At 39.5% G+C, this 12,547-nt stretch overlaps 1 non-coding gene across 1 annotated transcript; it reads right to left on the reverse strand.

The window, feature by feature from the left end:
* LOC145626081 (small nucleolar RNA R71) lies at positions 1-107 on the reverse strand. Its single transcript, XR_014110949.1, has one exon. It is a non-coding gene; the product is annotated as a small nucleolar RNA R71 (small nucleolar RNA).
* Between the last annotated feature and the right edge of the window lie 12,440 nt (positions 108-12,547).

Here is a 12,547-nt window from a genome sequence, read left to right on the forward strand (position 1 = left end):
TTGCTAAGGAGCGCAATTCAGAACTTTGGCCAAGAGCCAGATGAAACTTTATATGACGCATGGGAAAGATTCAAGGATCTTCAGAGAGAGTGTCCCCACCATAATTTAGCACATTGGCAGTTGATCCAAGCTTTTTATGATGGGATTGGAAATTCATCTTGAACGATGTTAGATTCTGCAGCTAATGGGAGGTTTATGAATCTTAATGTTGATGATGCAGGTCAAGTTATCGAAGATATGGCAATCCACAACTCCCAATATGGGAATCCTAGAGGTTTGCTAACAAGGGGAAACATAGTGTTGACTATGTATCCTTTTTGCAGGCTCAATTAACCTCTATTTGTCATAAATAAGGTAATCTTAGCACTGCAAATATAGCTAATGTTTCCGCTATTAATAATAATTCTAATGAGACCTTTTGTGAAAATTGTGGAATTGTAGGTCATTGGGAACAAGATTGCAGGAGTTCCGTGGAGCAAGTTAATGCTTTCAAGCTTATAGTATAAGCATAATGACCCATACTCCAACACCTTCAATCCAGGGTTCCGGAACCATCCATATCTTTCCTACCAGAGCACCAATGTTTAAAACCCGCCACCTCCAACAATCACAGGCCTCACAACAACCACAACAGAAATGTTATCATCCCAATGCTGGCTAGAAAAACCAACCACAACAACCCTCCGCATCTTCTGACCCTGATTTGACAAAAATTAAAGCACTGCTAGCTAGTATGCAAAAGCATATGGAGAGTAGAGATGCTCGAATTGATTCAATTATAGCCCATAATAAAATTGTAGACAACCAGGCCAAATTGCGCAGATTTCCTCTACTTTACAAGCCCGTCAATAGGGAGCCCTACTATCGCAGCTAACCAGGCCTATAGATCAAGCTTTTGTAATTACTTTGAGGAGTGGTTCACACTATGATGGGCCCCCTATATATGCCCAGAGATGATGAACCTGTTTTTGTGAAAAATGTTAATCTTGATTCTGTTAAACCAAACAATGTTGCTAATAGCCCTATAGGGCTCAAGAGTAGTACTAATATTTATGATAATACATTGCAGGGTACAACTCTAGGGAAGGTAGCATCTTGAGACAAGAGAAGTAATGTCCAAAAGCCAGTTATCAAACTTCCATTCCCCAATCAACATTTAAAAACAAATTTGGATAAGCAGTTTGGTAAGTTCCTGGAGATGGTGAAAGATTTGCAGGTAACGATTCCTTTTACATAACTAATTACACAAATTCCTACATATGCTAAATTCATGAAGGAAATATTTACTAGAAAAAGGTCTATTAGTGAGGTAGAGACAGTTGCTTTTACTGCAGAATGTAGTGCCGTACTACAAAATAAAACTCCACCTAAACAGAAAGATCTGGGTAGTTTTTCTATCCCTTTTCATATTTGCAATCTAATGATTGATAATGCATTATGTGATTTGGGTGCAAGAGTTAGTGTCATGCCATTATTTGTGTGTTCCAAGCTAAATATGGGTAAATTAAAAGCTACTAATATTACTCTGCAAATGGCTGATCGTTCTTTTAAATACCCCTAGGTGTTTTTAGAGGATGTTCCTGTTAAAGTAGGTAAATTTTATATACCTGTTGATTTTGTTGTTCTTGATATGGCTGGGGATTTGCAAATTCCAATTATTTTGGGTAGACCATTCCTTAGCACTGCAGGAGCAATTATAGATGTGAAATGTGATAAACTGACACTATCAGTAGGGGATGATAAAATTATTTTCAATTTGAATAATACCCACAAAAACCCTATTGTAGAGGAGAAGTGTTTTATTATTGATATGGTTGATAATTTTTCTAATATGCCCCAAGCTCTTGTTAAAGATCCCTTGGAGGCGGTATCTTTTGTTGCATCTTCTACAGGAGAAATAGACAAATGGCAAAAGGAAGTTAATGCAATAGAAAGAGCCCTTTACTATGTAGGTCTTGGTTTTGAAGATGAGAAGGTGGAGGCAAATAAGCAAGCTGTGGAAACTGAGCCTATAGTGAGTGTTTCACCAGATTGAGTTGCAATTGCTCAATCCAGTGACAAATCGAGGCAACCAAAGGTCAAAAAGGTGACCCTTGTGAGCAGTAGTGAAGAACCACCAGTTCACGCCAGGGAGGATCCACCCGATAAGGTGGATTGGGGCCCTATAGGGCGTGTCATGAAGCCAAGTCGTGGTCTAAAAAACGCTCGACCAGGTGAGGAACCACCCAACAAGGTGGTAGGCCAAGGGTCTTAACTTCTTAACTTGTGGTAAGAGGGTCGTCGGGACCTAGATAAAGCAGCGCTTTGCGGGAGGCAACCCTGTAGACACCTAAAAATGTCTCCCCAAAACCAAACCCGATGATGAACAACCTTTCACCGCCACTATTGGTCGGTTTCAGTATTTAATCCCGAGAGTGCTTAAAAAATCGTATTTGATTAAATTCGTATTTTTGAATAGTCGATGGATTAGTCTTGATGTTTGGTAAAAGCATAGTTTTAATTTCAGCCCAAACTTATTATTTAATTTTAGCCCAAACCTTTTTATTTTATTGTTTTATTATTTATTTTTGGCCCAAACCTTTTATTTTCTTATTTTCTTATTTTAGCCCAAATAATAATAAATCAGAAAAAGGCCCAAAATTATCAATCGGCACTTAAAATGTTGAACGAAATTAGGGTTAAAAATGTATTTAGACGGAAAAGCGGACTAAAAATACCCGCTCCATGGCAGGAGTCCACCGTGTCACGGGAATATTTCCCGTCTGACGGTGAGATTTCCCGTGACACGGGAAACCTGCTGTGACACGGGAATTTCCGTGTCCTTTCCGCGTAAACCCTTAACGCGTTTTCTTCCCCGTTTACTAAATATTTCCCGCGTCACTCAAAAATTGCACCGTGTCACGGGAATGTTTCCCGTCTGACAGTGGGACTTCCCGTGTCACGGTAAAGTTTGTCGTGTCGCGGGATACTTTTTTAGGGTTTTTATCATTTTAGGGTTCCGTGTGTTCCCTCATCACATTTTCTCTATAAATACCTCCTCATTACTGATGTACGGGGCATCAATTAATCCTCTAGTTTTTTCTCTATTCTATGCTCAAGCCTACCCTTCTTATTGCTAAATTCTTTCTTCAAGTACTTCAAGGAGTCCATACTTTACTCGTGGTTCTGTCCTTAAGCCAACGCGTGAAAGGTAGAACTGTTTGAGGGATTGGCCCCAAATCAATTCTATTTAATCTAATTTAGTTATTGTTTTATTATTATTTCCTTAAAGTTACTAACTCGTTTATTATTTTGTAGTTGCAAACAAACAGAATCAAAGTAAGAATTATGTTCCTTTTATTTCTATTATTTTTCTAACGATTTTATATTGTTGGAATTATGGTTAAATTGCTTCCAATATTAATGTTTATTTTATTATTATTATGATCACCATATTGCATGTTTAAAGGGAATATGTAATTGAAAATCACGCCTAATAAGATAATTTGGCCAACCGGTTTAGGTTCCTTTTTAATCTTGTTGTTTAATCAAGTGATCACAATATTTTAGAATTATATGTTGCATTAATATTCAACCAATTAAGCCTAATAATAGTTTGGAGCAAATTGAATTTTTGTTTGTATGCCTTTGAGATTGCAGGAATCACTTTTCACTATAAGAATCGAGTAGAGGCCAATACGGGCGAATGTGACTCCATGACTCACTTCGTACCATCATCCTCGATCCTCCTTTCGTGGTTCCGAACCATATGGAGTTAGTAATCTCATGGATTATGAATGGGGTGTAACCTTCACGGGTCAATCGTAGTTGCCTATCGTTGTCCCTTAATCGTGGTTGCCTTAAATGATCCGTGAACGGTTTACAAGTTCCTTAAAAACTTGTTGGCGGCTCCTTACTTTCCTTGTCCCTAATCGTATTATGTCAATTCCCACTTCCTATGAGTGCCAAGCATATTCACCACATGCTTAAGGTAGGCGCACTTCGAGCGACGCCTACAATTTGGCGACTCCACTGGGGAGGATTCTTGGTTATTTATCGATTTGAGTGATCGATATTTAATTAAGATGAGTGGATGAGACTTGAAAGATTCTTGAGAAATATTCCTGTGATTAATTTGGCATTTTTGCATATGCATTGACGTTTTAACGTCGCATTTAGGTCTGTCCCGTAGGAAAAATTGAATAACTTGATTGCGTACGAAGGAAAACAGGGCACCAGTCAGATTTTCTGACTGCCGTGCCACGGCAAAATTTGCCATGTCACGGTACAGTGCACCGTCCGACGGTGCCCCGTACCGTGACACGGGAATTTTTGCCGTGTCACGGGAGCCCTTAAATCAGTCCAGTGGCTTATTTTCTCTTCTCACAGTCAACTTCCTTTGATTTTTCTGAAAAACGTGTGTGTTCTACATGCGTCTTAGCCCCGGGGGATTTAAGCTCTATCAACCCAAAAACGCTCATGACAATAAGGGTTCATCTGAGTTATTAAATCCACCCAAACCATGGAGTCGAGTTTGATTTCATCACGAACTCACGGAGCCGCCCGTTGGCATACACCCTCAAGGGAGGCTGCCTTGATAACACGTCCAAACTCTTAACCATGGTACCCTTTTGACACCCAAAGCTTGACCAATAGTTGAACATAGATCTTGACTCTAGGTTGCGAACTTTTTTTACATCATCGTGACTAAGTGCTACATGGCTGCTTGGTGCTAACCTTCATGTGTTTACTCTTTTTTGTTTAACCCATGACCGAGGGTTTTTATTTCCACATAGTAATTAGTACGGACCTAAAGTCGATTAAAATCACAAAACAGACCTGGAACTGTGCACCGTGTCACGGCATGTTCTGCCGCGCCACGGTGAACAGTGCCGTGACACGGGGCTTTCTACCGTCTAACGGTAGACTGCACCGTGTCACGACAGTCAGCACCGTGACACAGTGCCCGGGAAATGTGTCCCGTTAGTCTTTTTTCGGTTTTTGTGCGTCCAGTTTGGTGTCATGTCTAGCTGTACGGTCAAAACACGCGTCCATAACCTCACTTAATCACTCACATATCGTGTTCACACATTTTTTTCTTTAGTCGTGCACCACTTTTTGACTGTATTTTAGGGTAGTCTTTTTTTTTGTCGTTTTTTTTGGAGTAAGTCGGATAGTATCCTCCCATATTTAAAAAAAAAATAAAAATAAAATAAACAAATAGAATTTCAAAATTATAGATTTTAAAATTCAATTTTTTTTTTGAATTTTTTTTTTTATCCGGATGGGTTAAGGTTAAGTTTGGTCATTAAAGGTGTGTTTGTTTCGGTGTCACAACACTTGGTCAAGAAGCAGGGGTAGATTGTTACGGTTCGAGTCAATACCTCAACAGCCTCTTATACCAAAGAGGCGTACAAGGAAACCACTGCAATCATCTCCACAAGATCCATCTCCAGTCTACTTTCAACCAATGGCTACTAAGGAAGATATCTAGAACATCAATAAGACAATTGAAATGTTGTCTAACATGATGCAAACACTCACCACTAGAGTCAACACGGTAGAGCAAGACAATCAAAACAATGTCACTACCGCTGCAATGGACAAGATTAAGGAACAGATGAGTAAGATTTCTTAAGAATTCACTTATGTGGAACAACCTGTCACGTCTTTCTCCATAAGGGACAAGCTTCCTGAGAAGTTTTCCACTGCTGACATTCCCAAGTTCAAGCCTACTGATAATCCGCTTTTCCATTTGAAGGCTTTTTCATCGTTACTATCCCAAGTTCAAGCCTACTGATAATCCAGCTTCCCTACATCGTTCCCTCTTTCCTTAGAGCATGCCTGTCAACAGTGGTTCTACTCTTTGGAATCCAAACATGTCGCGACCTGGGAGGATGTTGCTGAAAGCTTCATGAATCGTTACAAGTGTAACATTCAGGCTAAGACTTCTGAACGTGAACTCTCCATTCTTAAACAGAAAGAGAATGAAGGCTTCACCACTTACTTAAGCAGGTGGAGGGAAACAGTCGCGCTCTTGGTGGATCCCCCCAAGGAAAAAGAGATGGTTCGCTTGTTCATTGCCAATCTGACTCATAAGTAAAAGCAACACTTGAAGTTTCTGCCTATAAGTATCTTTGAAGCTGTATACGATATTAGGATCAATATTGAGGATGAACTGATGAAGACTGCTGGTAGCAACAATAATAACAACACTTGGAAAAACAAGAAGAACGACACTCCTTCTTCTTTGTCTTCCAAGCCCAATAACGCTACCAACAATATCAACATCAATGATGTGCTGGCCCTTAATGCTCCTCCTCAAAGATTCCAAAGGCAAAGGAGGGTTTACACGCCTTTAGGAATGACTTATGATGCTGCTTTTGACCGTTTGCATGGTCAAGGACTAATTATGCCAATTGGACCATTTCCAGAACCTCGACCAGAGAATAGGACCGCTAGCTATGATCCCAATGCTTATTGCAAGTTTCATCAAGGCAAGGGTCATAATACTGAGAAGTGTTGGAGGTTGAAGGATGCAATCCAAGACCTAATTGATGCTAATCAACTTCCTGTCCCTCCAGGGGGCAAGAAACCTAACATTCAAACGGGTCCTCTATCCGATGCTTTGGCTATCATGGGAGACGAAGTCTCCTTTGATCCGTCAATACTCATTCAACCTGTGAATGAACCTCTGCCGGAAGTCGTATTTGTCTCGAGTTTTGAAGAAGTGAATGGAATTTGGGATAGTAACGATGAAGACGTCTATCTCAAGGATATAGCCTGTTCATCCCTTGGCACAAGTGAAGATGTTTGGGGAGACCTTGAGGTCAAGGTTCTCACCAGAAGTGGACGGTTGCAGTAACCTAGTCCACCTCCACCTCCACCACAATCACATCCGATAGTTGATCCCATCGACCCTGTGAACAACGATGTGGTCAAACAATTGCAAAAGAACAAGGTGGAGATGAATGTATGGAAGCTTTTGGCCACCTCTCATGAGCATCGAAAGGCTGTGATGAATGCTCTGGTGAAAATAGGAGTTGATGATGATATGACTCCTCAAGGACTGGTCAACTTTCTCACTACTGAATTGCTAAGTACTAGCAATCTGATTTCGTTTTCTGACAAGGATCTGCCCCCGGAAGGGGACCAACATAATAAGGCCTTACACCTCACTGTGGTGTGTAGGCAGATGAATGTTCCTATGAGCCTGGTTGATAACGGCTCTGCAATTAATGTATGCCCACTCCGCACTGCAAAGAAGTTGGGCATAAAGAATGAAGAACTGACTCCCTCTACTCAAGGGATTCGCGCTTATGATAATACTCGTCGTCAAGCCGTGGGTACTATCACACTAAACATAACTACTGGGGCCATTGAACGTCGCACCAAGTTTCAGGTGGTAGACATTAAGGCCTCTTTCAATCTGTTGTTAGGCCGCCCTTGGCTTCATGAGCTAAAGGCGATTCCATCATCGTTGCACCAGAAGGTGAAAGCCATAGTTTGAGGGGTTCCAATCACCATTGATGCCTCTCCTATGCGCATTCAAGTTATTGACACTCCTATCGTCCATGTTGAACATGACGAAGAAGACGAAGATCTTTGGGGGTTTTCACTCGATGATGTTCTTGTGATCGAAGAAGAGGAGAAGTTCCATCTCGACTTCGATCCCTAGTCAAACACCAATATTAATGCCATTTTGAAGAAGCAAGGGCATTTCCCTGGAATGACCCTCGGATTCAAAAAGAAAATGGCTGAACTTTGGGGCCATCCTGGTGCACTCAAGAAAGATACTTTTGGCTTGGGATTCAAGCCAACAAAAGAAGATGTGAAACAAGCCCTCTTGAAAGTGAAGGCTCGCAATAACACTCGAATCATGAAGACAGAAATGGCCATGGATCCATATCCATTAACCCTCAATGGCCAGTACATCAAAGAAGGGGAAGACTTCCCATGCTATGAATTCCCTAAGCCATTCGTCCACGATGGGAAGCGCAAACCAGGATTCGAGATGTTCCTCGATTGTGACTTTGTTGATGAAGACGAAGAGCTCTTCACAACTGAGAAACCAGCTAGCCCAAGCTCTGATGATCTAGGCATTAACCTTCTTTTTAGAATGGAGAAGAATGAATCTAAGACCGTCTGTAATGATAATTCCGAGCTCGTTCAAGCTGTTATAGCAAACAAGTATTTTGACCCCTCCGAGTTAATCATCCAAGCTGATAATATTTCAAAGGGATGGCGCAAGACATTGAGGATCACTACGCCAAGTGAAGAGAAGTTGGAAATAACCGCTGGCGAAGGTCCTATGTTTGATGAGTCTGAGTCGTCTGGGTCCGAGTCCGAGTCTGAGTCTAAGTCTGAGACGAGTCCTTAAAGTCTGAGTCTGACCCTCTTTCTTCTATAGAGTCTAATCCTGAGTCTCTTGTTGAGTCCTCTCTTTCTAGTCCAAATAATTCCGGTGAGTTCGCAGCTGACCTTTCCCCACTTGATGTATTCACCAATGAATTCAATAAAATGAGTACCTTTGCTTATGATGCGTGTCATTCCCCTAGCCCTGATCAATATTGCTTTTCTAATGATAAAAATGACAAAGAAATAATAAAAGCAATGGAAGAACACGAAAATAAAACGGCAGTTATCGAAGATACAAAAGCAGTTAATATTTCCAATGATACGACTGTTAAAGAAGTAAAAATTGGATTAACACTAAGTCAAGATGAACGCAAAGAGCTAATTAACTTGCTTAGTGAATTTGTTGATGTATTTGCTTGGTCATACCAAGATATGCCAAGAATTGACAGGGATATAGCTCAGCATACGATACCACTCATTCCAGGTATGAAGCCTGTCAAACAAAAGTTGCGCCGTATGAAACCTGATGTGGCTCTCGAAATCAAAGAAGAAATCAGAAAGCAGTTGGCTGCAGGTTTCATCAAAGTATCCAAGTATCTAGAATGGATAGAAAATGTGGTTCCAGTTCCAAAGAAGGATGGAAGGGTCAGAATGTGTGTTAATTACAGGGACCTTAATAAAGCAAGCCCGAAAGATGGGTTCCCTCTACCTCACATTGACATTCTGGTCGATAACACGACAAACCATGCACTCCTATCGTTCATGGACGGCTACGCCGGATATAATCAAGTATTGATGGCTGAAGAAGATATGGAGAAAACCACATTCATCACACAATGGGGTACATATTGCTATACGGTAATGCCATTCGGGTTGAAAAATGCGGGTGCCACCTACCAAAGAGCAGCTACAACATTGTTACATGATATGATGCACAAAGAGGTGGAGGTCTATGTCGATGATATGATCGCTAAGTCTAAAGATCGCCCAGGCCACATCATTGCACTTCGCAAGTTCTTTGAAAGACTCCGCAAGTACAACATGAGATTAAATCCTGCAAAGTGTGCATTCGGAGTCACGTCAGGCAAATAACTTGGATATGTGATCAGTTCTCGAGGGATTGAAATAGATCCCAAAAAAGTCAAAGCAATCATGGCCATGCCACCGCCCAAGAATGAGAAGGAAATTCGAGGTTTCATTGGAAGGTTGCAATATATAACTAGGTTAATATCAAAACTCACAGCGATATGTGAAGCTATATTCAAGAAGCTTAAGAAAAATGTCCCAGTCACATGGGATGATGATTGCCAAAAAGCTTTCGACAAAATCAAAGAGTACCTAGCAAACCCACCCGTGCTAGCGCCAGCAATACCTGACTTTCCTCTTCGACTCTACCTTACGGTCACAAGAGAAACGATGGGGGCAATGCTAGCACAAGAGATTGAAAGCAAGGAGAATGCAATCTACTACTTGAGTAAGAAGCTTCAAGGATACGAGACACGATACACACCACTTGAAAAGTTGTGTCTCGCACTTGTGTGGGCCGCACAGAAACTAAGACATTACATGCTCACTCATACAGTGCATGTCGTGTCCAAGATGGATCCTCTCAAATACTTGTTTGAAAAAGCAACACTCAATGGCAGGTTATCAAGGTGGATAGTCAATCTTGCTCAGTTTGACTTGAAATTTGTACCACAAAAAGCCATCAAAGGTTCTGCGGTTTCTGACTTCTTAGCAGACTTTCCGCTAGAAGAAGTTGAGAAAGAAGAAGATGAGTACGATTTCCCTGACGAAGATTTACTCATGACCGAAGATGATAGTTGGACGCTCTATTTCGATGGAGCTTCAAACCAAAAAGGTTGTGGTGTAGGAGTCTTGCTCGTATCACCCAATGAAGAATATATCCCAATTTCCATGAAACTCGATTTTGATGTCACCAACAATGCAGCAGAATATGAAGCATGTATTTTTGGGTTAGAAACAGCTGTCGCCTTGGGAATTAAGAAGCTCAGAATCTACGGTGATTCTTCACTAATCATTAACCAAATCTCCAAGAGATGGAAGGTGAGAAGTGAAAGTCTCGCTACGTATCAAGCTCATTTAGAAACTTTCACGGAGCAACTAGATGAAGTGGAATATAAGTATTTGCCGAGAGAAGAAAACCAGTTCGCCGACGCACTAGCTAAATTAGCATCAATGGTGCGAATTCCAACGGATACAATCAGAATGCCGTTGACCATAGTGTAGACACCCATTTGTGTCTCCCCAAAACCAAACCCAATGATGAGTACCTTTTGCGTCGAATCATAATCGAATAAAGTGAAATTGTGGAAAGTCTAGCGTTGCGGATAGTTTTAATTTCTTTTCTTTTCTCTCTGTTTTTGAAAACTTATTTTAAGAAAACAGCCAATCCAGTTTGGTTGGTCCATGATATGGGTCCAATAGTAGTGTAGTTGGATGGGCTTGCAAATACCTTTCCAACGAAATATTTTAAGCCCAATTCCGATGAATATTGAGGAAGTTATGGCCAATTTACCAAACTGGGCTCGGTTTGAGCCTAATATGCGGCCCAATGATCTAGAGGAGGGCCTATTATTAATTATCATTCCTAAAGCTTTTAGGATTGATTATAGTCTTCTAGAATACTCTAGAAGGTTCTTTTAAATCCTAATGGAGTTAGGATTGATAATTATGTTTTAACGAGTTTGAAATTGAATAAAACTACTCCTTTTAAGAATCCTTGTTTTGTACGAAGTGGAATATATTCAGATTTTATTTTCATGCCTCATAATATTTATCCAAATTTTATATGGTTGGATATATCTTTAAAATATCTTTCCAATGATATATTATAATATTAAATCCGAGTTATAACGAAAAAGATATGAATGAGACATGAAACTTTATCCAAAACTGACATCCTTCCACTATTTTGGCCATATCTTTTTATCTACAAAATATTTTCATCTGATTCTAATCGGATTGGAAAGTAAATTTTAAGAGCTTTCCAACGACATATTATATGCCTGATTTGGACTTCCGGATCAAAAGATATGATAAAAACAAAAACGCATTAAAAACGGGCTTGGCGCCTGACTCCAGGCATTGGCGCCTGGCGCCAGCCATTGGCACCTGGTGCTAGCCATTGGCGCCTGGCGCCAACCTTGTTTTTCTTGCGCCAGACTCTGTTTTGTTAATTTTATCTTTTTGGCTGATTTTCTCTATAAATAACGTATTAAAACTCCGTTTTCGATAACTAGATTTCATCAATTCTTATTTCAATTTACCAACTCTCATCAAGATTTTCTTGATTATTCTCTCTCTCTTTTCTAAACTAGCCTTTTCTCAAATAAATAATTCCGCATTCGCAAGACTTAGATACACCTAGCCATATTCGAAGTTGCCTTCGCCCTATACGTGAAAGGTTTTAATTTCTGAGTGTTTGGTCCCAAATCTCTATTTCAATTATTTAATTTAATTGTTTTGATTATTATTTTCCTTGAAGTTACTAACGTGTGTATTTTGTTATTAGAAAGAGGTACGAGGCATCAAAGTAAGTACTTTATTGATTTATTGATATTATGATGTAGAAATCATGTTTATATTGTTATTATGATATTCCTAGTATCATGTCTAGGGTATTTTTAATATTAAATATGATTGTTACGATGCTTCCTATGTTCTTCCTAATATTTATGATTGTTAGTATCATGTTAGGGTTAAAGATTTGATTTTTATTGCTTAGTGACATGCTAGGGTTTGTTATTAATCTTGTTAGTATCATGCCTAGGATCTTGCTATTTTTATTATGCTTTAATATTAACATGAATATGATTATGATTATAATGATTATAATGATTATGAATATTATGATTATTATTATTTTGATGATGATTATATTTTTATTGTTATGATTATTTATTATGTTGCTTGATGATATTTATTTTTATTGCTTGATCACGCCTTTTATTGCATGTTTAAAGGGAATTGGTACTTGTAATCATGCTTAATAAGATAATTAATAATCTTGTTTAGGGTTAATATGATTATAAATTCAAGTGATCGCCAATAATAGTTTATTTGTGCATTATATTCAACCAACATAGATAAACTGGTTTAGGGTTAATCCTATTGTTTGCATGTTAATTAGAAAGCGCACATGAATACGATCAGAATAAAGTAGAGGCCTATTATTAGGGCAGGTTCA

The sequence above is a fragment of the Chenopodium album genome, chromosome 3 (genome assembly GCF_948465745.1).
Source record: "Chenopodium album chromosome 3, dcCheAlbu1.1, whole genome shotgun sequence".
NCBI lineage: Eukaryota > Viridiplantae > Streptophyta > Magnoliopsida > Caryophyllales > Amaranthaceae > Chenopodium > Chenopodium album.